This window comes from Phodopus roborovskii, unplaced genomic scaffold (genome assembly GCF_943737965.1).
Source record: "Phodopus roborovskii unplaced genomic scaffold, PHOROB, whole genome shotgun sequence".
NCBI lineage: Eukaryota > Metazoa > Chordata > Mammalia > Rodentia > Cricetidae > Phodopus > Phodopus roborovskii.
The window spans coordinates 1,984,668-2,012,512 of NW_026126525.1; the positions used below are offsets into that span (position 1 = coordinate 1,984,668).

At 47.3% G+C, this 27,845-nt stretch overlaps 1 protein-coding gene across 5 annotated transcripts in view; it reads right to left on the reverse strand.

The window, feature by feature from the left end:
• The window catches only part of Lrrc8d (leucine rich repeat containing 8 VRAC subunit D), a 106,035-nt gene extending 79,388 nt beyond the window's left edge, over window positions 1-26,647 (reverse strand). Inside the window, exons 1-3 of one of the 5 annotated variants that reach the window (XM_051198138.1) lie at window positions 26,499-26,646; window positions 25,658-25,702; window positions 2,596-2,748 (exon numbers count right to left, since the gene is read on the reverse strand). The gene's annotated coding sequence lies outside the window, so the exon portion shown is untranslated. Of the gene's footprint in view, window positions 1-397; window positions 510-2,595; window positions 2,749-25,657; window positions 25,703-26,183; window positions 26,326-26,498 lie in introns of those variants that run through there. The other 4 variants (XM_051198137.1, XM_051198139.1, XM_051198140.1 and 1 more) reach the window with 4 other exon arrangements.
• Between the last annotated feature and the right edge of the window lie 1,198 nt (window positions 26,648-27,845).

Here is a 27,845-nt window from a genome sequence, read left to right on the forward strand (position 1 = left end):
GGCTGTATTACTTCTGAGTTCTACTGAGGGGGGCCCTTGCTCTTCCAAAGGACAAAGTTCAATTCCCAGCACCCACATGGTGTCTCACAACATCTCTAACTCCACTTCCAGGGGATTTAAGGCCCTCTTCTGACCTCCACAGGCACCCACCTGACACATACATGGTGTACATACATACATGCAGGTGAAATTCCCATACATACAAAATAAATCTTAAAAAAAAAAAAAAAAAAAAGAATCCAAAAACTCTGAGGTAGGAATACACCCTGTCCTAACAGGGCCAGATTCGGAGGGTCAGAAAAACCAGTCCCCCACATCTTAAAGCAGAGTGACAGATAGATGCCAAGCAAAGTTCTCAGGCAATTAATAAACCTGAGGCCAGTGTGTACACCTATACCTAGATGTAAAAATGTGGACCCCTCAGAAATGTTTTCTGTGAAATCAAGTGTAGCTGGATAGGAGAGTGCTTGCTTAGCACACACAAGGGCGTGAGTTCAATCCTCAGCAGAACAAAAGAAGAGAAAGAGAAGAGGTGGGGGCTTCTTGGGTCATGTGTCTTTATTCTTAGGGTGTCTCTGCAAAAATAAGAGCCATAAATACAGATAATATACAATTTAATTCAAACCTAAGTCAAGGCATATCTATTCAGCAAGGAGGAAATTAACTGCTCAACCCATTATACATACATACATACATACATACATACATACATACATACATTCATAAGCTACTGCTGCTATATTACACCAATTGCCAAAATTTTCAAGGTGCTAAAAATATCTACTTTTCTTTGTGTGTCTGCTTTTTGTTTTTCGAGACAGAGTTTCTCTGTGTAGCTTTGGAGTTTGTCCTGGAATTCACTCTGTTGACCATTCTGGCCTCCAACTCTCAGAGATCTGCCTGTCTCTGCCTCCCGAGTGCTGGGATTAAAGGGCCTGTGCCACCACCACCAGTTTACAGAGATTAATGTTCTAGGACCAGCTAAGTGGCTCATCAGGTAAAGGTGCTTGACACCAAGCCTAATGAATGACCTGAGCTCATCCCCGGGACCTACATGGTGGAAGGAGAAAAATGACTCCTATGACTTGTCCTTGGACCTCCAAATGTGTGCTATGCTTCATGTGAGCTCACACATATACACAGACAAAATAAATATGGTAAAACTTTAATCGGTGAATGTTCTAAGGAATGAATCACTGAAACGAGGAGATATTATCATTGAAACTGTCTCCAAATTGCTAATATGAAAAGAAGTCAGGCACAAACTTACTGGCCTATCAGAGTTTTCTTTAAAGCAAAATTAATTATGCAAAAATATATTTTGCTATAACATCTTCAGGATTAGAATGATATAGTCAGGCTGGGTGTGAAGTTGCAAGACTTTGATTCCAGCATTTGGGAGGCAAAGGCAAGCAAACCTATGGGCTGCAAGCCACTCAGTGCTACATGGTGAGACCCTGGGCCCCATTCCCCGGCTCTTTGTTGCCCAAAAGGAGGAAAGACTGGCGTGTGAACAGAAAAAGACCCTTCTTTTCGCAGAGTCTCACTTCCCTCTGTCATCTGCCCACATATTTAACTTGTCAAAATAACCATCCCATCAAACACTCTTCTCAACAGAGCCATCCATCTCCCATGGATAAATTACAACAGTCGAATAAGACCAGGCCATCTCTTCCAGCCAGAGAAAAGCCAACCTAAGTCCACAGAGAGAAGGGCATCTTCAGAACCGAAGGTGTGGAAGTGTACAGCATAAACCCACCTGTTTCCCAACATTTTACTCTCTTTCCGTTAACATCTGGAACCAAGCAAGGCATGGTTAGGGAATTACACCTACCTAGTGAGTTTGAGAAAAGTCAATCTCCATTTTAGTTTGGTGACAACTGGAATCTAATAAATTAAAAAAATAAAATATGTCTGGCTCATATTTATAAAGCACCATGTTTCCACACAGTAAAACCACAGCATAGGTTAACAAGCCAGACACCAGACTAAACACCTCAGAACTCACTGCTGTCGTTCATTTGTGGTTCCTACTTTTCCGGTGTGTGTCTGCACTACCAATTCCTCAATTTGTGATGGCCTGACTCTACAAGCAACCCCCCCCCCCCTCCACGGTTTCCCAGCCTAGCTTACTCCCAAGCCTCTCTTACTCTACCCAGAGTTCAACAGCTTCCTCCTTCGTTCTCCACGTTCCTCTCACACCAACTTCACCAACACCCAACAGTCCCAAGCTTCCCAGAATGGTATTTAGAGAGCCTCAGGCCAGCGAGTGAGGAACAGAGAGCAGCTGCTCTGGGCAGCAGCTGGGGAGGGTAGTGAGGGCAGCTAGGGACTGACTCCAGGAGGCGGCCCAGACAGTTCCAGGGCAGCCCAGGGGCCAGCCCAGCCTGAGAGATCCAATCTAAGGGAGCATCCAGATGTCCCCAAACCGCGCAGCCCAGAACCTTCCTGCTCTGTCCCATACACCTGGGCGGTGGCGACAAAGTGGTTGAGCTCTTGGAGGAGGACATAGTGGCAGGGACAGGCGATCGACAAAGTCCCTGCAAGCGAGCGATGGCGCGCCGACCCCTCGCCTTCCCGCCCCGGCCCGCGCACCTGGACCAGGTGGCCACCCTGCTCCCTCAGGGCGCTCTCGAGGACTCGGCTGCGGGAGAGCAGGCGGGCTCCGGGGGCTGGAACCGCTGCGACGCGAGACTTCACTCCTCCATCCTGGGAGCCGGCAGCACGTTACAGTCAGCAGTGCACTTCCTGTTTCAAAAAGAGCGAGAGAGTGTGTTGGCCGAGGGGGGCGCGGAACTGCCGAGCGAGCAAGCAGGCGAGCGAGGGGCAGTAGCTCGCATAACCCGCCATCTAGCTTGCGTTCTCCCCGCCGCCGCCGGGGTCCGCACCTCCCGGCTCGCTTCCCCCGCACCCGGCCTCCCCCTGCCGGCCGCGGCTCCGGTCCACCGCTCCAGTCCGAGCGGCAGGACGCACCTCCCCGCCGCGGACTCCACGCTCCCGGCTCCCTCCTGCCTCACCTCCCTATCCTGCCTCTGCCTCCCTCCGAGAAGGTAGAAAGGCGAGACCCGAGCTTTGCCGGAGAGGAGGCTGAGAGTATGCAAATCTGGGAAGTTAGGAGCTACATCCCAGCAGATCCACTCGCAGCTTCAGGATGGGAAATTACTTGTCTTCGTGCTGACTCAAGAGAGGCGCGTGTGCACAGCTGCCACAACTGAGCGGCCACGAACCGGGGGTGGAGGGTGGAGGCAACCTGGAAATACGTTGGGTCCCTCCCAGGGTCTCCATTCAGATCACCGGGTCGTCAGCCCATTTACCAGATATCACTAATCCCACCCCCGGGCGTAACCCTAATCTTTTCTTCCATGTGATTACGAGTCACAGAAAAGTTCTTAAGTTCTGAGGTCACGTTCAATTTGGTCAAACTCCGACTCAATTTCCTTTTCTATTTTTTCTTTTTCTTTTATTTATTGTTTTATTTTTTTAAATATATCTATGACAGGGGAGGTGGGCGGCGCATGCGTATCACAACGCACGTGTGGCGGTCAGAGGACTACTTTTCAAAAGTCAGTTGTCTCCTTCCACCACGTGGACCCAGGGGCTCTAACTAGGTGGTCAGGTTTGGGGGCAAGTGTATTTACAGGCTGGTCCTGGCTGAAAGGAATTTCAGAGTAGTAAACGAAGGCGAGCATGGAGAGGTGGGGAGCCGGCAGGGACGCAGTGGGAGGTGACTCGGCAATAAAAGCACTTGCCACCAGGTCCTACACGGTGAAAGGAGAACCAGTTTTCATAGTCTGCCCCCTGACCTCCATGGGTGCTGCGGCCCACAAGTGTCCACATGCATATAAACAACTGTATTTTTTTTAATTTGTAAAAAAGTCAACAGGTGGCTCAAAATCTACCAGAGTCAAGAGCTGGTACAAACTGAAGACCTACTCAGCACCAAACAGATCTCATCTTACTCCCTCCTCTCTAAATCTTAGTATCTCCCAACAGATCTGTAAAAACCTTGCTCCCATATTCTCAGATGAGGAAACAGAGTCAAGAAGTTAAGTAACCCATCCCGTGTCTCTACTACAGAGTGGTCCACTGGAGAGCTGGACACAGGTTTTTGCTAAGTATAAAATCTGGGTCATTTCCTCTTCACTCTAGCTTCTAGGGGAAAAGTCAAGCCGAGACCATCTGGGATCCATCTCTTGTCTCAGAATAATGCTGTAATTCAGGCTCCCACTGTAGGGTGTGCTGGGCTTTTTACCCACCTGATTTTGCAAGTACCTTGATGACTCAAGCTGGGGACATGGTGCACTCATCCATGGTCAGTGCTGGCTCTGTGAGCCTTTTCAGGGTTACTTGGTAGCAAGAGTTTAATAAGAGTTTCTGATGGCCACTCTCATGCCAAGGTACAAAGTCTGTCCTATGCAGAACACAACTAGCTAATATTTGCCCCATGAATTCCTTTTTGCCTAATGGGGCAGTTTTAAGAAGGCAAATGCTGCTTGCAAAACTGAATTCCTGCCTGAAATTTTTAGGAAAATGACTGTTGGTTTCCCATTGTCCATTCCCTCCTGCTTTTGCACTTGTTTCACGCTGTCCGTAGTGTGTGGCTATTACTCTCCAGACAGACTAAGAAATAAAGTCATCAGGAGCCCTGGCAATAATGAGATTCCAGACACCCACAGAGAACAGAAGCTGCATCACTCCAGCCACATCCTTCTCCTTCACACACTACAGCGCCACAGACAGGAGCTGTAGAGGACACAAGTAAATTCAAATGTGGCAGAGGGGCCACAAGGATCAGTGGCAGTCATGCTATTCCGCAAGCAGACAATCTGTTGGGGCTTATTCCTACAACTTCCCTGAGGGATTTAAAATCCTTTTAGGCCCTGCTCTGCGCACCAGCTTCCCATTGCTGAACCTGACAAATCCCAGCCCTTCAATACTTTTGACAAACTTAATGCTTTTTCCCAAAGGACTACCTTTTCTGCCACAAAGTCCCCAGTAACGGGGGAACTCTAGGAAGACATTAGCTCAAAATCTCCTGTGGCTTAAAACCAGTCAATAATCATCAGATGTGAGCCAGGTATGTGGTGCACGCCTTCATTCCCAGCACTCAGAGGAAGAGGCAGGCTGATCTCTGTGAGTTCGAGGTCAGCCTAGTCTACAGAGCAAAGTCTAGGACATCCAGGACTGTTACAAAGAAAAACCCTGTTTCAAGAAACAAACAAAAATCATAGCATCAGCAACTTTAAATGATATAATTCCATTTTAAAAAACATCTTTTGTTATCCCTGTTTTCAGTCTAGTTCCTCACTCTAAGAGTCCAGAAGGATAATCTCTGGGGGTAAAAAATTGTTTTGTTGACAGGGTCTCACTATATAGCCCCAGCTGTCATGGCACTCACTATGTAGACCATGCTAGCCTAGAACTTATAGATCTGCCTGCTTCAGTCTCCTGAGTATTGGTGGTGTGCACCACCAGTCCTGAAGAAAAATGTAACTCCTAAAAAAAGGCAAGGAGGGTCTGGAGAGATGGTTCAGCAATTAAGAGCACCGGATACTCTTGCAGATGACACAGGTTCAATTCCCAGCACTCACATAGCAGCAGTTCCCACCCATCTGTAGCTCCAGGGGCACCACTGCCCTCTTCTGGTCACCTCGGGCACTAGACATGAACATGATACACGAAGATATATGCAGACAAAACATACATGTAAAATAAAATTGAAAAACAAATTTAAAATTCTTTTTTAAAAATTCACATACACTGGGTAGATGATGGGAGATGTCATTCTGTATATGTTTCTCATACTGGTTAATGAATAAAGCTCTGTTGGCCAATAGGAAAGGAAGATAGGCGGGACTAGGAGACCAGGAGGAAATAGGAAGGAGTAAGGAGGAGTCAGCATGGAGAGACGGGGAGACCAGATGCCTGCCTCACTCCCCGGTAAGGAGACCACGTGGAAATACATAGAAATGGGTTAATACTTAAGACAGAGCTAGCCTATAAGAAACAAATAATGGGCCAACAGCATTATATCAAATACAGAGTCTGTGTGTGTTAATTGGGGCTGCCGAGGCAGCAGGACAAGACCAGCTGCGGCGGGCGGAAAAACCCGTACTCCTTACAGATGGCCCCACGTTGGTGCAAGCCTTTAATCCCAGCACCCAGGAGGCAGAGGCAGGTGGATCCTTGTGAGTTCAAGGCCAGCATGGTCTACAGAGTGAGTTCCAGGACAGCCAGAGCTACACAGACAACCCCTGTCCCCAAAACAAACAAACAAAAAACAAACCAACAAAAAAAATATCACAAACATTTACAGACACAGAAAGACCAGGGGCATACCTTGGTCAGGATGGTGTTTGCTGTGTAAGCCTTAAGCACTGAGTCCCATTCTCATGAAAAAGCCTGGTGTAGTGCTGTGATGGAGGGTGTAATCCCAGAACTGGTAAGCTACAGAAACAAAGATGCATGGGACTCCCAAGCCACCCAGCCTGGCAGACTCTGTAAACCCCGAGTCCCATTGAAAGACTGTCTCAAAAAGCAAGGTGGATAGCTGCTGAAGAATGCTGCCCAGTTGACATCTGACCCCCACACATATGTACCTGCATGCAACCACACACACCTGAATACAAGAGAAACAAAAGGCAAAGAAACATAACCATATTGCCTCACAGAGCCTTAATTTCTATGTGATCTCATGCGATCACACCATCTTGAGTTTCAAAATCTCCCCCAGTTCTGAGACATTCAGTCATTAATGTAAAAAGTCAACAGAAAACCACCACACCTCTCCTAGTTGAGACATTCAGTCTTTAATGTAAGACACTGACAGTAAGCGCCGAGTGACACACAATACACATATCCCACTGAATATAACAGTCACCAATGTGCTGCTAAAGCCTCACCAGGCCTGTGCACATCATACCCAAACCCATCCCAGGTCCAGACGTTCTTCAGCTCTTTCTGTGCACCACAGAATAGTGTTTCCTTTTCTACTGCCCCAAGAGGAGAAAACCAATCACAGCCTGACCAGAAGAGAAAAAAAGCACATTTCTGGGTGGGTAGGAACTGGAAATGCACCAGCCATGGCGGCACACTCCTGGAACATCCCTGCACTTTGGAGGAGGAAGGAGTGGTCAAGACACCGAAGTGTGAGGACTTCCTTACATGTCTCAAAACAAAGACATAGTAACTCTGCTCTTAGAAGAATTAAAGGAGAAGAGAGGTCTTTGAAAGCCTCCACTCCCTCAGAACCACAACCGAGGCATAGCAAAAGCCATTTTAGGTGGCTTGGCCACACTACCAATCTGCCTGCAAAAGCCATTTTAAAGGGTCTGAAGAAAGTCACCTTCTCCCCAAAGCAATGCTGCTTGCTCTTCATCTTCAGTGAGGCACCGCTTGAAGGTTGGAACCGTTTACCACAAGGTTTCTCTGGGTGGATATCAGTATGAATGGCAGGTAGATTTTTAGACATGAGAAAGAAAACTGACAAGCCGCCTGGTTCCCTAAGAAATGCCCTCTGCACCCGCAGATACTGCTGCCTCAGCTCTTCCTTCAGGAGAATACATGCAGCAGTACATTCTGGGAAGGTGGACCCTGGCACTGAGGCCAAGTCCTGGCCTTTCTGAGACCTCGCCTATGGCTTTCAAAGAAGCTGTGCTTGAGCCAACTGGCTGGTTCAACTGGCATGTCCCCAGAGAGCTATTACCATCTTCAGGGAGACAGAATGAGTGTCCCTTCCCAAGCAAAGTGTAACACAGGGATGCAAATCATCTTTTAAGAGCTGGGTATTCTCAGCTTCAAGTTACAAGAGTCATGAATCTCCTCACTTCAAAGAAAATTAATATATACCCACAGATGTCAGCATCCCAGACCAACCTACCCCACACAGAAGTCTCCCAACTGCCTGAGTGAGAGGAGCTCAACAGAAGCAGGGGAACCACAGATGATGATTTTTCTTCTCTTTTTAACTCGTTTTTATTTAGTGTGTTTGAGTGTTTGCCTGCAGGTAGGTAGGTAGGGGTGTGTGTGTGTGTGTATGTGTGTGTGTGTGTGTGTACACAGTGTGAGTGACTTCCTAAAGCAGAGGGTAAATGAGCTAACACTCACTTGGTGTCTGTCCTCCATCCTTTTTAAATGAATAGAAATGGTTGCATATACTTTGTCTGCAGCTATGTGCTATGTATCTTTTATCCATGGAAAAACAAAACAACAACAACAACAAATTCCTCACTTTTACAATGTAATCTGGGACTGACTTAAAGGTACAATCCAGAGGTTAAGCCAGAATGGCTTAATAATAACAAAATCGCAAATAAATAAATCACAGATTGTAACAGTTGTCTCAGCTACTCTCTCTTCCCCCAAATTTTGATAAACTTGAAAGCATAACTGTAGTGAGATAGTCCTTCTGTGGCACTGACCACGCCCATTGGGGGTGGAGCCATGGGCGGAAGTGACCTGTAGAAGGAGGTCGGAGGGGGCCAGGAAAGGCTCTCTTTCTGGCGTGACTCGGACAAGAGAGGATCGGGTTGAATTTCCTGTGTTCATCTGTCTAGGTTGTAAGTTATTTCTCCCTGAATAAACATCTATTCGGCCTATTTGTTTATCCTGATCCTTATTTACCGCTATACATAACTGTTTCTTTTGCAGCTGACAACTGATTTTAGGTTGTCAGTGGTACCAAAAGATATAATTAAAGTTCAATATGTTCATGAGCTGCAGCTAAGTGTCACTTTACCTAATTAATAAGACATGTCCTGCAATGAACTGGGAAGGACAAAACTGTGATACACTGCTGCTGTGTGTGCTTCATCTCCTACTCTTTAGTTGTAAGTCAAGGTCTGTGATTTTGAGGGTAACACACAAGAAGGATAAAAGAGGATAAAAGTTACACAGGGTGCGGTGGCCCATACCTGTAATCCCAGTGCTTGGGAGACAGAGACAGGAGGATCAGGATTTCGAGATAATTCTCTACTACTCGCCAAATCTGAGGCCAGTGTGGGTTGCACGGGAACCTGTTTCAAAAACAAACAAACAAAAGAGCAGTAACAAAAAAGATGTTGCAAAAGTTTCAATGAATCCAAATACCTTCGGGCAAAATGCTCCTGGCAAAGACACCACAGGGAACACTGGCTCATCAGCTGACCATACAGTGCGCTGGGCATTTTCCTGTGGAAGCCACATCTTACTCACTCACCTTCCGTACTAGGTATCTCAGCTTCCTTCTGTGAAGAATTGTTTCTATTTTCTATACTTCTAAACTGATTTATTTGAAACCCAAGTAACTTAAAAATAATTTGTCCTAACAGGACTAACAGATATCACAATTACTACTAAGGCAACAAAACTCTTCAATAATAAAGCAACAGTACATGCCTAGGATCTCAGCTCAGGAGGCAGAAACAGGAAAGTCAAAAGTTCTGAGGACTAGAGGCATGCACAGAAACAGGTATTTAGCGATACCCAGGAAAAAGCACAAAGAAAAGGAAAAAAACAAAACAAAACAAAACAAAATAACCTGGGTTTATGAACTCACAAGTAGCTAACAGAGCCAACCACACATAAGAGGCAGGAGTAGCAAAATGTAGAAGTCTATAGGGAACAGGACATATACAACGCTATCTTGACAACATCCATTCTTAATCACCTACTATGACAAAGACTACAGGAAGAAAACATGGGGTGTGAAAAGTGGATGATGCAGGATTAAACAGTTTGGTCTTTATCCCTTCTACTTCTGCCGGAACAGCCATGGTAAGTGGCATGAAATAAAAATAAAAGGACCCAGAAATTATAAGCTTTTGAAAGCTGATGGTCAAAGTCTGATTTCTTGTTTGTTTGTGGTTTTTTTCAGACAGGGCTTCTCTGTGTAGCCCTGGCTGTCCCGGAACTCACTATGTAGAGCTGGCTGGACTTGAACTTACAGAGACTTGCCTCTGCTTCCCAAGCTCCAAGATTAAAGTTGTACATCACTACACCCAGACTGACAGTCAATGTTTTAAACACTAACTCTGGCTCAAAAATGTCAGTCACATCACATGTACTATATCATTTACAGCTTCCAACAGTCCTGTAAAAGTTATCCTGATGAAGTGTCAAGAAACAGACAGAAACATTAAGTTTGTCCCAAGACATGTTGTTAGCATGACACAGAAATATGTACTCCTGCTGGGACGCAATAGCTGCATTTTATTTTGCATTGTTTCTGTCTTCTTATAACAAGGTCTCACTGTGTAACTAAACTATTTATTGTTCAACTCAGCCACCTCACAGAAATCCTCCTGCCTCTGCCTGCCTATCTCCAAGGTCTGACCATGGTATCCACATTTTAGCAAATTACCAATAGGATACCCTGAGGGTGTGCTTTCCCCAGATGAATGGGTCCAGTGTCACAGCTGAGGGGAGGGTAGAGGCCCCAATTTTCCTTTCTGTGGCAACAGCGGAGCCACTGGTCACAGGCTGCTGCAAAGAAGGCGTCTGGAGGGCACAAACTCTGAGTCTGATAAAAAAAAAAAAAAAAAAACTGCAGAATAAAAGACCAATGCAAAGAAAGGGAAGATATTTGCAGCAGGGCAAAACCAGGAAGACCAGCTGATTCCTCAACCTGACAGAACCTTAGATTTCCAGACTGTGGGACGCCAGGTTTGGAGGCAACCTCACGGAGCAGGACCAGCTATGTACTGCATGTACTTAGATCTTGGTAAAGCAGTTGATACAGTGTTCCGGGAAGTCAGGATCCCTGACAGACTGCATGAGGGAACAATGAGGCTGCCTAGGCAGAGACAGTGGATACATTTACTAGACAGAGGAAGAAAAGAGCCAGAAGGGATAGCACTTAATCTCTACTCAGAAGTAACTTAGAAATTTTTCACAGTGGTGTAATCAAATTAGCACATAACGTTAATTTGGGAGGTGTGGAAAGGGCAAATGAGGGCAAGCAGGTGAATTCCGTTAAATTAAGGGAGACTGTAGAGAAACAGACTGCTGCATTGTTTACTCCCTTTAGTTTGCAAAGGGGGGGGGGGTGAGGATGCCCATGCCTTTAGCCCCACAATGCCAAGACAAAGAAAATGGACAGTGAATATGTTTAAAACTCTAGGAGCAGAGGCTGATCACGGTCATATACAACCCTGTTGACTGCCCATCCCCAGGAAAGTTCCGTGACAAATAACATCCCTTTACTGGAAAAAGAGTTGCTTAGCAAAACCCTACAAAAAGAAGGGCTCAGAGACTGAATGAAGATTAAATGAAGTCAATGGTGTGTGCGTGATCTGGCTGCAGTACAAACGTGGCTGGGACTGAAGGTCATGAGAACAGTTTGTAGATATGTGTTGGGATGAAGGGCCTCAGAGGGGGACAGATGAAGGGACCAGAGATGACTGGGAAGGGAGAGCTAAAACTCCGGCTAACCTTGTTTTTTTAAGCATAAATTATCATCTCTGATGTCTTTAGTGCTGCAAAATAGCTTCTCCCTTGATAGAACTGTTTACCTTCCCAGCAAAAAATATACTTCAATATGTAGTGGTTGCAGGGTCTGGAGCTGTTTCTGAGTTCCTGGTGTATCTCTGCCTAGCATGCCTGAGGTCCCCAGCTGAGCACAAACTGGGTGTGGTGGTCACTCTTGGCTACAAAAGAGGTTCAAGGCTATGCTGAGCTACAACCTCTCCTTAAATGATAGCAGTTGCTACAAAGTTCGAAAGGGAAGAGTGGGCCAGTCACAGAGACCACATTGGTCCCAGCACTTAGGAAACTGACAGACCTCTGAGAGTCTGAATGAGGCCAGTTTCTGGTCAGCCAGGGATACATAGTGAGACCCTGACAACAGAGAGAGAGAGAAGGAAGGAGGGAAGGAGAGAGACAGACAGAAGTCTCCACTGGCCTGTGCTCAGTGGGTCACAGGAAATGTGCAAGTGAACATCTTGGAGCTCCTAACAGACTGAAGAATAAACTGATAAATAAGAATGGGCTCCAGCTCTATCCCAGCAGGCTTGCTTATGTAAGTAAGGCATGCTTCTAGAAAATAAAAAACCCTGAGAGAAGGGGCACTGCAACTGAAACTTCCTGGAAGATCAGTCACTCTTGGCTGTTTTCAAGAGGAGAGATCTCACTACCCAGTAAGACGTACAGGACATAATACCTTTGAGCTGCAGTTCCTGGCAACCACAGCAGCAGCTAACTTTGAACCAGGAACTCCTGCAAACTATCCTCACCACTAACCACTCACTCTGATCAGCTACTGACACAGAAGAACCAGAATGCAGGCAGGACTCCAGAAGGCATACTGTGTGATAGTCAAAGACAGACAGGCAGCCAACAGTAAATTCCACATCTTCCATTTCCTTCTAATAAACAAAACGGGAGAAAAATTTAACACAACAGTATGAAAAGCAAAGCCTCGCTGGATTCTAGATTGGAGTGAGATGACAGATGTGAAAAAACATCTGTCCATGTTCTGAAACTGCTACTTATCTACAGGGAATAAAAAACACACTATGGGCCCGGGAAGTGGCTCGGTCACTAAAGTGCCTCTTGTACAGAGAACTGGAGTTTAGTTTTAGAGAAAGAAAAACCAAGCACAATCACACATCTGTAGTCTGGAGGTGGGAATGGGGTTGGGGTGGGGGTGGCAGACACAACAGCTGGGTCCCTGGAACTCAATGGCACAACCAGTTTATGAGCAACAAGTCCAGTTAGAATGCCTGTCTTCAAAGATAAGGTGGAGATCAATGATCAATGAAGAAAAATGCCCCACAGAGACTGCTGGCCCTTATTCTCATTCTCTCTCATTCTCTCTCATATTCTCTCTCTCTCTCTCTCTCTCTCTCTCTCTCTCTCCCACACACCCCCAGGACTTCTCCCAGATCTGCAGCCTAGGAATGACAACAGGGGTGAAATCTGTACCTGTCAATAATCCCCAGGCTGCCTAAAGAAAGATCCCACTAGCTGCTCTAGCTGTGCACACACTCGGGCTTTCTCTCTCCTCCCGTGTATGATGAAGGCAGACACCAGAGTAAATTAGTTCCCTTGAGTGGAGAGGGCGTGGTGCATGCCTGGAATCCCAGGACATAAGGTACAAGTAGAAGGATTGGGATTTCAAGCACAAGGCTGTGCTACACTAGACTCTAACAGATGACGCAAGTTAATAATGTTTGGCACACAAACCTAAGGGCCTGAATTCAAGCCCTCGAACACACAGTAAAAGGAGTGGACTGGTTCCCCAAAGTTGTCTTCTGACTGCACCCTGACAGTGACTGACTAGCATGTGCATGCATGAGTACATATACACCCAGGATCTCTAAGAATTAAATATGATTAAATTTCAATTCATCTTATTTATTTTTCGTAAGATTTGTATGTGTACAAAAAGATTTGGTGTCTCGCCTGCCTGTGTGACTGTGTCAGATCCCCTGGAACTGGAGTTGAGAGCTGCCATGTGGGTGCTGGGAATTGAACCTGAGTCCTCTGGAAGAGCAGCCAGTGCTCTTAACTGCTAAGCCATCTCTCCAGCCCCAGTTAAAGTTTTTTGTTTTTTGTTTTATTTTTAAAGTGAAAAGAACCTCTCATGGAACGATTTTTGCCCAAAAGTCCACATTCCCCAGCAGGACAGGCTGTCCCTCAGTGTCTGTGCCACACATCTTCTGGCATCCAGTCTGCCACAGAACCCGCTTACAGGCTATCCCTATGTCCTTCCACACTTTCTATCTCTGCTTGTTACCATCTCCTTTACTGGACAGCTCCTGCTCGAGTTTCCCCCAGTCTCTCCTCCCTTGGAGAGACTGCCCCGTACTGTAGCTCATGAAGAACATGGCATAGGCTGCCATGTGCTGAATTATACACAACTGCTTACATGCTGGCTGTCCTCTTGGAGCAGCCATGTGATTGCCTCATCTTTCATACTGTCAGCCATGCAGGCTTGAGTTCAAAGCTTCATTCTAGAGCCCATCCAGTTACAATCCAGCATGGTGATGCAGACTCGTCATTCCGATGCACTGAACCTCGGTTCTGGGATCTGGGATATGGGACAGTAATGGCACTGACCTTCATGACTAGGGGTAGGGGGAACAGGAAAAGTCTGGACAAAATGTATTACGGTGGTAACTGCTGTCATTTGCATTTCCATTTACTTCCTTTCCTGTTAAAGTGCACTGTACACACAGTGGCAATCGAAAACTTCATCCTTCTCAAAATAAAAAGGAAAGGAAGGAGGAAAAGGAAGGAAGACGAGGAAGAGGAGGAAGGGAAGAGAGCTTTCAAAGTCATAAACAGGGACTTCTGAAAAGTCCTTTCTCCTCACTCAGTTTAGTTCTGCTATGAAGGGCACTTCATAATATTTCTATTGAGAAGCCATTCCTTGCTTTCCTTCAAGGGGGAAAAAAATCAATGTCCCAAGTTTTAAGGAACAAGCCTCCACAGTCCCCTTCCCACTCTGGCTTAGCTTTTCACTCTGATCTACAGTAACTGCCTGCAGCCAGAGTTGCTGCCCAGAGAACCGCCTGCTTCACCCTTAAAACAAATAGCACTTTGTATGGAAGCTGGAGGCTAGCCCAAAGAAGGAGGGGGAGAGAAACCAAGGGGGGAAAAAAAAAAGAGTTGTGGCCAGAAATGGAGTCAACGCCCACACTAACACAGGTAAGAAGGGGCTGAAAGAAACATGTTCACATCAGCACATTACCCACCCACACCTACCAAGCTACACCTCCCCACCCCCACTCATTACGGAAAAGGAATTCCAAGGCTCATAAAGGCTGTGCCCAACACCAACACATGTAGCTTTTGTTGTTAATAAAATACTGCTACATATAGAGGCTTCCATCCCTCACCAGGTCGGCCACACTGCTGTGTTGAGTTCCCACCCCCCACTCACAGGGGAAAAAGCTCAAATTTTGAGAAAGCCAAGGTCACACAAGGCCAAAGAGACAACAAGCTCTGAACTCCCACTCTTTAGGCTCCAAAGCCCAGGTCTCTGCCACAGCCCACATTGATTGTAAAGGGTGATTTTTTAAAATACCCTTGGACGCTCACCAAATGCTCTCTTGTGAAGGACAGGTAAAACAAGGCAGGTTTTGTGTTCTCGAAAATAATTTGGTGCCAGGGATGAGGGTTGTCACAGCAACAAGGCTCTCAATACAGCCTTATATGATCAGCCCACTGTCTGGTACAGGGTTCCAGGACGGCTGGAACCCAGCTCTTTGTTCTCCTCTTCATTTGCTTGTGGGTCTGGTAAAGAGGCTGAGGGGAGATCATAGGATTTTCTTCTTTTCTATCAAACTCTGATGCTGATTTCAAGACTGAGGTGATATGGGAAGCCAGAGAAATGTCTAGGGCAAATTCAAAAGCAAAGCATGCAAACTCACACCTGTAAGCTCAGTACTCGAGAGGCTGAGTCGGCAGAATCGCTATGGGTTCAAGGACAGCTGGGCTACACTACAGCCTAAGTACAGCGAGTGCCTGCCTTTAGAAAAAACAATAACAACTACATAAATAAATAAATAAAGCAAGCAACCTGAAGCCTGAAGCCAACCTGCTTGGGTTCAAATCACAGCTCTGCCACTTAACTATAACCCAAACTATGTGACCTTGAATTGCTTGGCCACTCTCAGTGAGTGGGTGGAGCAGCCTGACTGAAGAGTTGACCTTGGTTTCCTCTGCTCCAACACAGCACTTTTGTGCACAGTCAGTGCATCTGCAACTCGCTCCATGCCACTTGGGCACCAGGAGAACTGAGAAGTGTTTCCTCTTGGTACTCCAAGATTAGGCACTGGGGCTAGGTTCTTTTTCACTTTCCACAATTTCATTTTATAAAGAGTTTAAACAAGCCAGCCTTCTTGTACAGCTTTTTAGTACACAATGTCCCAAACCACTGCAGAGACTATTTATAAGCTACACTTCTTAAGAGTGAAGAATGCTCCCATTCTCCTGATACCACAAACTGGTTTCATAATGAGAGGGGAAAAAAATACCCACCCCGGATCCTTACTGCGTGAACCATGAGCTGAGGCACTTTTAAATGCAGGCATTCTAAAGCCATCAGTACATTGAAATTTTAAAGCTGGATTGGTTAGAGCACCTGCCTAGAACACATGAGATCCATCCCAGCACCACAGAAACAGGTTGTGGTACCACACACCTGCAACTACAGCCCTTATGAGGTGGAGGCAGAAGGATCCTAAGTTTCAAAGTTCTAGGTTAGGGCTGGAGAGATGGATGGCTCAGTGGTTACAAGCACTTGCTACTCTTCCAGAGGATGAAGGTTCAAGTCCCAGCAACCGCATTGCAGCTCACAACCATCTGCTGTTCCAGTTCCAAGAGATCCAATGCTCCCTTGCCCCTCTCCTGATCTCAGAGGGCATCAGGCATGCACCTGGCTGCAGACATATAAGCATGCAAAACGATTAGACATACAAAGTAAAAATTTTTTACAACAAATTTTTAAAAAAGAATTTAAGGTTACCCTCAGCTACACTGTGATTTTGGTGCCAGTTAGAGCTACATGAGAATGTCTCAAGAAAAAGAAAGAAAGAAAGAAAGAAAGAAAGAAAGAAAGAAAGAAAGAAAGGAATCTAAAGTTAATCCACTTGGGAAGGGTAGATTCCACTCACATTGTGGTATCACTGTTAAGGTTAGGAATACAGCCTGCTGATGAATACAAAAAGTTCCCTTCCCAGACAACACTGAAGTTCCAGAACAGTACATTAGCCACTGGGGATGACTAAGAAGAGGTGGAGGAGAAGAAGGAGGAAGAAGAAAGAAGGAGAAGAAGAAAAAAAAATGTTCTGAGAAATCTTTGTACTAGGATTCTGAACTTGGATAATATCGAGATCTCCCAAAATACTTCCACTTCTACCTTCTTTTCTTTCAGAGAGTGTGTATAATCCAAGCACATTAGGATCCCCAGGGCAGATAAAACTGTGAGGACAGGAGCACCAAGCTAGTCATAATACAGATCCAAGTATGTGTCTGTCTTGCAGAGGCACCGAGTAAGCAGGAAAGGCTGGGATGCTCTCTCCCTCAGGCTCACAACTAGTCCCACTGGACCTGCTTTGCCTTCAGGCCAACCCCTGCAAAAGGACACACAGCCAAATGTAAGGACAGAAACTGCCCAGCTGGGCACGCCTTTAATCCCAGCAGAGAGGGAAGCAGAGGCAGGTGGATCTCTGTGAGTTCAAGGCCAATCTGTCTACAGAGTGAGTTCCAGGACAGGCTCCAAAGCTACAGAGAAACCCTGTGTGTGTTTGGGGGTGAGGGGATTGTCACATTATAAGTTTTGTTCAACTGTCTGTGTGCATGTATGTGTGTACATGGTGGTTAAACAAAAGGATGATACCAGGCTTTGACTGGATTTTTAAAAGTGAGCCAGGAGTGTTTGGTGAATGACTGCCTGACTGCCAGTACCTGCCAGCACTCTGGAGGCAGCTTCAAGGCCATCCTGTCATACAAAGGGAGTCCAGGCTAACCAGGTATAAGAAGTGATGCCTGCCTTAGGAAGCTAAAGAAAAGTGCATTGTGCTCTTACCCCAACCCTATGCCCCAATCTATCCAGCCACAACAGCAGGCTATCTTCTACTGACGGCTCCTATGACCAGGCTCTCTCCAGACCACGGGGCTATTTTTGTTTAGTCTGCAGGAAGTTCTTATTTGAAATGTTGAATGAGCTAACCTTTTAAAATCAGATTTTACAAAAGAATCCAGATTTTGGCATCCAGTGAAAAATCATAAGTTTGGCTCACATTCTGACAGGGCAAACAGTTGTAAACACGATGTCTCTTTCTTCCTCTGCTCAGCCCTCCCCTCCTCCCTCAAGATTACACCGTCCTGAGTAACCTACCTAACTCAGAAGATGCTCCCTTAGGCACCACATGCCAGGTATTTGCCTGAGACAACTCTTGCTTTAACCTCCCACACAGACCACGGTGCCTCCCTCTTCCTCATGCAAAAATCACCAATGCATCTGTTGCATGCCAAACTCCTCCTTGGCATATAATCTACAGGAGGGTGTAAGGAAAATTTAGAACTAAGCAAGAGAAAATTGTTTTGAAACAGAAAAACATTTTAAAAGAATTAAGCTAAAACAGCCAGTGATATGGCTCAGTGGGTAAAGTACTTGTGGCAAAAGCCTAACAACATTAGCTTGATCTGGAGTAGAAGGACAGAACTGACTCCACAAGGCTGACCTCTGACCCCCACATGCACAAGAGTTTCTGTGTGCACTTTTAAAAAATAACTTAAGCCAGGCACGGTGGTGCATGCCTTTAGTCCCAGCACCCTGGAAGCAGAGGCAGGGGGATCTCTGTGAGTTCCAGTACAGCCAGGACTAAACAGAGAAACCCTGTCTTGAAAATCCAAGAAAAGGAAAAAAATAAGAATTTGAAGAGAAAAATGTATGTGTGTCTCTGTGTGTCTGTGTATGTCTATGTATAAGAAGGGTACACACTGCTGCTGCAAGATATATAACTATCCACTTTTCATCTCTGGCTGAATGTGAGTCTGAAAACTAAAACTGTTGAGATAGGAAATTTAACTATATGAATTCACTCCACTAAAACTATACTTGAACACAATGGATATAAATAACCTGGGCATACTGACACAGGTCTGAGAGCCCTGAAACTGAGAGGCAGGCACAGGAGGAGCAGGGTTCAAGAGAAAAGTCTCTGCATCCCAATGAGCCTCTCTGCCGATGATGGAACAATCCAAATCAGACCAAATCAAACCAAATTAATCAAACCACGTTTAATGGATACAACACTCCCAGATGATTTTCCAGACCAACAGAAGGGAGACAAAAAAGAAAGACCCAAAAACCACAGGTCTACTTTCTGAGGGACAGTCTAAATATCCTGTGGGAGTGGTCTTGAGCATTTCTGCGGGTGGGGGTCATCATTTGGTGGGCTTTCTGAGATGCAGCAGGGTTTGGAGGGAGATGGGAGAGGGCTTGGGTGGAACCCCCACCATAACACCCCAGACTCTTTGGGTGTATAGGTAACAGGGGCTGGGGAGACCCTTCCACCATAACATCGATGCCAGCATCAAAAGCAAATAAATGAATGAATGAATGAATAAGTAAGTAAGTAATAACCTGCAGCCAACAGCCTCTGGAGAAAGTTGTCCCACCACCCTTTGCTCCCTTGTCTGAACAGTGGGGAGTGGAGACCCCTCTGACAGCATTCCTCTCTGTGGTGGTCTGAACAGGAAATGGCCCATATTTGGATGGTTAGTCACCAGGAAGTGAAACTGTGTGAAAGGATCAGAAGGGTTAGGTGAACTTGGAGCCCATGACAGGCCCAGGATCTGTCTCTACTTGCAGATCAGGACGCAGTCTCAGCTCCTTCTCTGGCACCACACCTTCCTGTGGGCCACCATGCTTCCTGCCATGTTAAAAGACTAAGCCTCTGCAACTAAACCAATCCCCATTAAATGCTTTCCTTCATAAGAGCTGCCTCAGTCACTGTGTGTCTTCACAGCAACAGCACGGTGACTAACACAGTATTACCAGCGAACATGAGAGTGAAGAATTAGGGAAAGACTTCATGGAAACTGTCCCCACAGTTATGAGGACAGTGGCCATCAGGGAAGGATGTAAACATCTTGAAAACTGAGTAATTCTCATACCTTTGATTTCATTTCAGTAAGATTTCAGTAAGACCACCATGACACTGCCAGACTAAAATCTGAAAAAGGTCAAGTATGGTAGAGAGCTTGAGGCAGGGGGATCTTGGGTTTGAGGACAGCCTGTACTAATGCACACATTTAAGACCCTGACCAAAAGAGGGAAAAAAGGCAGAGTGCTTGCACAGGCACTGAATGAAAGTGGGTATGGCTGTAATCCCAACATTCCGAAAATGGAAATGGGAAGATCACAGGTTCAAGGCTATCCTTGGCTACACAATGACTTGGAGGCCAGCATGAACTACACGAGAGGCACTCAAAAACAAACAAATAAACAATAAATAAATAAATAAATGGGGGGCACAAACAACTACAGAACATCAAGAAACAAACCCCACTATAATCTTTTTACAAAAGGAAAAAAATAGTAATAATCCAACAGAACAGAGAAGACAACCCAAGCAATGAAAACATAACCTAAAATTAAAACGAATAGCTTGCTGCATCCTGTCTATGCTCACTTTCCCACAGGTTAGGCAAGCTGCAGTCTCATTGTGGAACAATTTCTAGAGAAGGAGCCATCTTGCCCAGGACTCCTGCTCAAAACAGCACCAAGAGCCAAACTGGGGAGATATGCTGTCCTGGTCCTCACTGGGTAAGGAATCTAACGCTTCCTGAAAGCTCTTTTCACCTCATAAGAAAAAGGCTCCGCAGCCACACCTTCTTAAAGGGTCTTCAGTGGATACCCCCCATGGCTACGTCGGTAGAATGCTTGCACAGGCACTGAATGAAAGTGGGTATGGCTGTAATCCCAATCTTTCAGGGAATCACACCTTTGTGTGTGTGTGTCTTAAAGCAGAGTGGCCATGACCCCAAAGAAAATTAGCATGGAGAACAAAATTCAAACTTTACTTTCTGAGCTGGTCTTGGTGGTGCACACCAGTAAATCTATCACTTGGGAGTTGGAGGCAAGAGGATGATGACTAGTTCGAAGTTGTCCTCTAGAGATCAGTTCCTGCTGTGCAACTGTCTCAAAAATTTATTAAAAAAAAAAAAATAGCAGGGCAGTGGCGGTGCACACCTTTAATCCCAGCACTGGGGAGGCAGAGGCAGGCAGATCTCCATGAGTTCCAGGCCAGCCTGGTCTACAAGAGCTAGTTCCAGGACAGGCTCCAAAGCCACAGAGAAACCCTGTGCAGGAAGGGTGGTGCTAGTCAGTTCTTTACAGGGATTCTTCCTGATTTTCCCAAAAAAAAAATAAAATAAAACTCCATCTTATCATAGCTCCTTTGTCCCACCACCACCACAAAAAAACAAAAAACAAACAAACAAACAAACAAAAAAAACCCCACCTATCTGAAGCCTAAAATCATCTGCAATCATTCAGATGACTCATACAACCTTGCATGGTTTCCTCGGAGCAAACCCCTCCTGGTGGGAGATTTCACAATCCTCAAGAGTCACCTGTAAAGCTAGAAGTCCCACCGTGCGCTCCTTCTTTTGGTTCAATTATATAAATAAGACTCAAGGGACCCCAACTGTTTACACACCTCCAGGCAGAGAAAAAAAAATCTTTCATCTGAGCCTTTGTATTCTGACACCAGCTTAATCAAACCACCTTCCCATGGCTGGATATTCTCATCTCTAATATCCAAAGGTTGATCCATTCCAGTTTCCATTCCTTCCTTCCTCTCCTTCAGGAAACCGAATCTAGTGTCTCAAACACACCAGCCAATCATCCCACCATTGAGCTACAGCCCCAGCAATGGAGGACAGTATCAAAAGGGATTCACTATCACATGTTCTCCAAACACCTCTTCTTATAGAATTATCCCTGATCTCCAGAACAGAAATGAGACCCAGCTAACTAAACCATTTGGATAGATATGACCACAGTAAGGGACAGAACATACCGGACATGCATAACAAAAGGGATACATGTATGGATCAGCATAGTTGGAATTTTGCTCCTCAATACTATGGGATGACAATCATCCAATTTAAGGGCTGGGGATTTAGTTCAATTGGTACAGCGAGTGTCTAGCATGCACAAAGCAAAGCCCTGGTTCCATTCCCACCACTACATTCACCTAGCATGGTGTGGACCGGAAAAGTGGAAACCAGGAATATCAGGAGTTCAAGGTCATCCTCAGGCTACATAATAAATTGGAATTTGAGACAGACCAGTATGGGATATCTGAATCTGTCCCTATTAATCAATCAATATTGCTGGGGAGAGCTAAAATATCTCAAGAACCTGGCACTAGGTTCCCAGAACTTCTGGCCTGTTTTCTTTGAAGCAGCATATCTAGGAATAATTCCTAACATTCTCATGAAATCCAAATGACTCACAAAATCACAGCACATCTTAAAGCGCAGCAACAGGTGCTTGATCCCAAACCCCAGGCCTCTTCTTCCACGGTGTAAAGCTGTCAGCCAGTGTCCTGGGCACACCAGCACAGACCAAACCACACAGGGAGGAGCCAAGTGGAAGCCGAGTTCACACAGCCGACCTCCTCTGATCTGGTAAGCTTCCAGTTTGTAAAAGACATCAGCAGCTCTCTTCCAGATGTCCACACGGAATGAAAAGAATCTCAGAGGAGGAAGTCGACATTTCAGACATGTGTGACTCTCCAGCAACAAACAGCAAAAAAGGCACCACAGGTTCAGATGTCCTCAAGAGCTCAAAGCGGTGTGGACAACAAGCCCCACACCAGAGTCAACCAGCCTCTGGGACTCCTCCATCCCCAACACACTCAGCTCCCAGAAAAGACCCTCAACACCCCAAATCTGTGAGTCCCACTACAACCAGATGAGTGGCAACCAGCGCTTTGGCAAAACCATCCTTGCTCCCCGCCCTTACCCCTGCCCCCCCCCAGGATTACAAGATGGAACCAAAATTCAAAATGCCTGACAAGATAACAAACTGTCTAACTCAACCTCTCAAGAGGAAGGAAAAGAAAAATGTTATCCCATGCACACAAACACAGCAGCTCCTGCAACAAGTCGCTGCAGTTTTGACTACGGCCTGAGTCTGTGTTGGGAGAGGCAGAAGTTACCAAGACAGCTTAAGTAACAGTGGAAATTTAAGCACAGTAGGTCTCAGAGGTAGCTTTCCTTTTGCTCCTTGCTGGCCACTCCTATCCCAATTACCATATTGAATTCCTGGCCTTTCAGGAGCAGGGCTGACAAGATATGAAAGATCAACAATGGAGACTACTTTACGTTGTAAAACTGGGGGAAAGGAGACCTCATTCTGTCCTGTGAATGGACAGTTCCAGAGCAAGGCAGTCAGTGACCTGTCATCCAGTGGGAAGGTTCCTGTTCCTTGGGATATTTAAACTAAATTTGCTGAAGAAGTCAGACTGGGCCTCTCTTAAACACCAGCTCCGTGATACCTCACTTACCTCAATATGATCCCGCCTGCAAGCCATCAATCACCCTCAAAATCATGTCTCCCAATTATAGGATTTGCACAGACCCTGAGCACTACAGACCTACACTGAGCCACTCTCCTAGACTAGTTTCCCAGTTTCATATTACTATCCTTCACACATCAAGAACCATCTCCCTTACAAGACTGGTGCTGTATGCCTTTAATCCCAGCACTCGGGAAACAGATGCAAGTAGACCTGAGTTCGAGGCCAGCCTGGTCCAGAGTCCCAGGACAGCCAGGGCTATACCTAGAAACCCTGTCTCAGAAAAACAAAAGCAAAAACCCTCCCTCTGTTCAGAAATGTAACTTCACTTCTGGGAAGGCCACCACTGCACAGGGGAGCAGTGTCAACTTTGGCACTACTTTTATGTACAGAAGCCAGAGCTCCTCATAATCTAGTCCTCTCCACTTTAGACTTTGAGATAGGGTCTCTCAAAGAAGCTGTGGCCTATACATCTCAGCTTGGCTGGCCTGGGAGCCCAAGGAATATTCCTGTCACCCCTCCGATAGCACTGGGGATCTGAACTCAGTTCCTCGAGTTCAGTAAGGAGCTTGTGCAAGCACTTTACCCACCCAGCTTCCCCCAGTCCCAGTGTGGGCACCACTGACATCACAAACATGCTCATTCTCTAGGCTAGGCCCATCACCCCATGCATTCAAGGCTCATCCGCTGTTTTGCATTATTTACTTAGGGGGAAGGGTATGTACCCAACAACAACTTGGGGAAATCAGTTTCTCCTTTCACCATGTGGATTCTAGGCTGTTTAAAAGACATTTCTACCCACTAGAAGCCAGTAGCACCTGCCCCAGGGCTATGGTAAGCACACATTCTCCACATGCTGCCAACTGCCTACTGAGAGGCAGAAGGTCCGTGGAAAACCTCAGGTTGATTTACTGACTCACATATAGCCAACTTTCCCACTAACTAGGTTACTGCCACTAAAGTGTGTGGCCCAGCTCCTTCCTCTGAGACAGCCACACCCCTAACTACAGTCTACTCTGGTCCCTGCCTCTGCCCTCTCACACTTTCACCCTCAACTGTTAGACTTCTGCAAGTTTATCTGCTCTCGAGAGCACAGCATCCCCTCTGTTCCCCAATTCCTGCCTGTACTGGTTTCTCAGATACCAGTAGAAAGGTGAAGTCCTTTCAAATTACCACTTCAAGAACAGATGGGGCCATGTACAGTGCAACACACTTGTAACCCCAGCACCAGGAAAAGTATAAAGAGCACACATTCTTGAGCTCCAGGCTAACTGTTACACTATGAGACCCTCCCCATCTCAAACACAAAAACAGAAAGAACATAGATGATCATAAATACAAAGATTCGTCAAAACTTTAGCCTGATGATCTAAGCCAACTTATCTACAACTTGCCCACAATACTGGCAAAGTCCAATTTCCAAAACAGAGAGCTCCCAAAACATAATTAACTATGTGGACAATGCAAGTACATCACATTGTTCCATAAAAATTAAAACTTAAAAACAAAAGCCCTCAGAAAAACTCCATGGAATCTATAACTTAATGGGGGCAGGGGGGAAGGGGCGCGGCGGCACTTGTTAACCAAGGTTTTTCCAATGCTGTAGGGCAAAGGCAGGCTAAGAAGGCTGTAGCCATGGCTCAATACTGTTGCATCAGGAACACTCCACCCGGTGCAGAGACAGGGTCACCTGAGGACAGTTCACTCTGACCTCTTAAGCTGTTGTTAGGCTTCAATCAACAAAGTTTACACACCTTCAGCAAAAACCGGAGGAATCTAAGGTAGTATGGTCCCGTGGACGGAGCTGGGAACTCTCCCTTTTGGAATCCTGTCCAGCACTGTGTTGTGGGTTACAATGTCGTTTTATGGATGGCTCCCTAAGTGATTAGCATAAGTCTTCAAATCTTCTCCATATCGAGATGTTGGATTTTAACCTGATTTTGTGTGTGTGTGTGAGTGTGTGTGTGTGTGTGTGCGCGCACGCGCGCTTAGGGTCCATGAACTGTAACAGCTGGTGCTGTCTGAGAAACACTAGCGCTTACAAAGCATGGTCACGCCCCCCCAGGTCTGTTAGATGCCCCCAAGATCCCAGCAGCTTTGGGGAGGAAGCTCTTAACCATGTTTTCCTTGGCATACGATGGACCCTTGGTTGTTTATTAAGTAAACAGCCCCCACCTGTACTGCAGCCGGGAATTCCCAGCTCATCCTGGCCTATTCCTACCTCCAGTGCGTTAGGTGCTCAGTAAACGCTAGCTAGGTAGGATTTTATTATTTAAATTGCCAAGGAGAGTTCCCAGAAGTCAGCTTTTCTGTAGCTCTTACAAAACCTCGCCTTCATAGTTGTCTTGCCTAATACAAAAATAAAAACTAAAAGACAACTTCCAAAGTCAAAGAGAAGAAAATCTTGAGAGGAAACACAAATCAAACAGGAGTCCCAAGAGTCTCGAGCTAGGGCTCCAGTTCGGGTAGGACGCCCATTCCTTGGTCTCTTTGCCTTCCTCCTTCCTGCTCCCATTTTCTCCCTTTGTTTTTTTCTCTCCAGCAATCCTACTTCGCCACTTCAGCCACAAGCAAACCCAACTGCGTGGGACGCGCTGAGACCCTAACCCCAACCCTCTCCAGAGGGGACCTACCTCTCCTCCCCTCGACCTGAAGCAGTTCTCCTTCACTGCGGGTGGCTTAAAAAATAAAAAAATAAAATCAAAGAACAATAACAAAAAATATCTTATTTCCTTATCTGTTAGGGATACCCCCCATGAAGCGGGACAGGAAGAGGGAGGTCCCCATCGACCCTCCAGTAACTGGAGGCGACAGTCCTCTGGATAGGCACCCCAGTTTTCCTCTTTTCCCAGCCCCTGAGCCAGAATCAAGCAGAAGTCCGGTTCCCAAGAGCCCACGCTTCCAAACAAGCTAGAAGCGGATTATACCGGTACCCAACCCGGAGATGGCCCGCGGCGCGCAGAGTGCACCTGCGGCCCCAGTGCCCTCCCCCGTGCGCGGGGGGCGGGGCGCAGGGCCTCCCCTCCCCGCCCCAGTCCGCTGGCTTCCCGCGCGGCCCACCCGGAGCGGGACGGAGGCGGATGGGTAGGCGTTTCTGGAGAAGTTCAAGGGCTCCTCTCGCCGGCACTTGGCCAAACAGGCCAGACACCAGACACCCACCTCTGGGAGGACTCCGAGCCGCCGCGATGGACAATCTCCGCCCCTACGATCGCGCGCACCGAGGCCGAGGCGGGAGCGCGGCAGCCGGCACCCGGCCCGCACAGGGCCCGAAGCGGAACAATGTCCCGGCGCTAGGTGGGGGCCTGGTCACCCTGCCCGACCCGAGGTCCCGATGCTGTTACGGATCCCCGATCGCGGCCCCGGAGGCAGCCGGGGCTCCGCCGCGACACCGGGCGCGGAGAGGCAGGACGCCTGCGCGCTCCGGGGCCGCTCCACCTGCGCCCTCCCGGCCCGGGTGGCCCGACGCGCACCCACCTTCGCGGGCAGCCCGGGCCGCGCGCGCAGGAGCTTAGGCGGAGGCGGGAGGCGGCGGCATCACCTGCGGCGGGCGGCGGCTGCACCGGGACCCACCCCGGAGGCGCGCGGCGCCCTGGACCCTGAGCCCGCGGCCCCGCCCTCGGCTGCCACCTCGAAGCGCGGCGGAGGAGCCGGGGCACCCCGGGCGGCGGCAGCAGCGGCGACGGGAGCAGCAGCACATGACTCTGTAACGAGGGGAATTAGACAAAGCGTAACATGGACTCCGGGCCCGTACAGGCGCCGCAGCTCTGGGACCAACCGCAGCCTGCGAGCGCCGCGACTGGCCGGGTCGTAGCCAATGGGGCGGGCCCGGGCCTCCATGTGATTGCCGGCGCTGTGCCCGCGCGCCCCGCCGCGCCCGCCTAGGGGTCCGGCCGGCTGCTCCGAGGTACTGGGTGGTGGGGAGGTGGCCGGGATACCGGACTGGCTGCTAGACGCTCGGCAGGTGCACCGGGCGGAGAAGAATGGCAGCCGAACGTCGCCCGGGGCGCAGTGCTTATCTTCCCCGACGCGCACCTGGGCAGGCATGGAGCCAGACTGTCTGTGCCTCTAAAGGAACGGGCTGCGCTGGGAAGCTTCGTGGGCTCTGCAATTTCAGGAGGCTGATCTGACCACTAAAAACTGATCGTTGAGATTGGAAGAATTGGGGGTGGGGTGTTAAAAGTCATCAAATGCCTTCCAACTCGAAGGAGAAAGCAATTAACCGGGATTTAGGGCACTTGCAACTGAACGTCTACACCAACAGTTGCTCGGCTTCACCAAGCTATCTCAGCTATCAAAGCCTTTTTTTTTTTTTTAACCACAAACCTCGTGCACACGAAACAGGCACCAGGGAAGTTGTTCTAAAAAGTTTTCCAGCTCGATCGCTGTCTCGTGTTGTTTTGTTTTTTGTTTGTTTTGCTGTTATGCGGTCGAAGTCTGTTTTTCCTCAGTGGTGAGGCTTGGGGTCAAGACACCGAGTCAGGCTGGTAATTATTTTGGCTCAGTGAAAGAAAGCAAATGATTCCTCCCCATACTTCAGTATCTCCTTTCATCCGAAGCTACGTGCTTCTGGAAGTCATCCCCATAAACATCCCGTCAAGATTCATGATCTTAATGAGCCATCGCCACACAAGGCACCTAGGAAGGGTGGGGTCCTACAGAGAGGGGCCCTAAAGAGATGGTTTCTGGGCTTCAGAAAGACGACAGTGGCTCCTTAGATGTTGAGCCATGGAAGTAAATAGTCCAGACAGGGAGGGGTGAGAGGCTAGGACCCACGCCCTCCCGCAGAGCAGCCCTAGGCGGTTCAAGATGGAACCTCAGCTT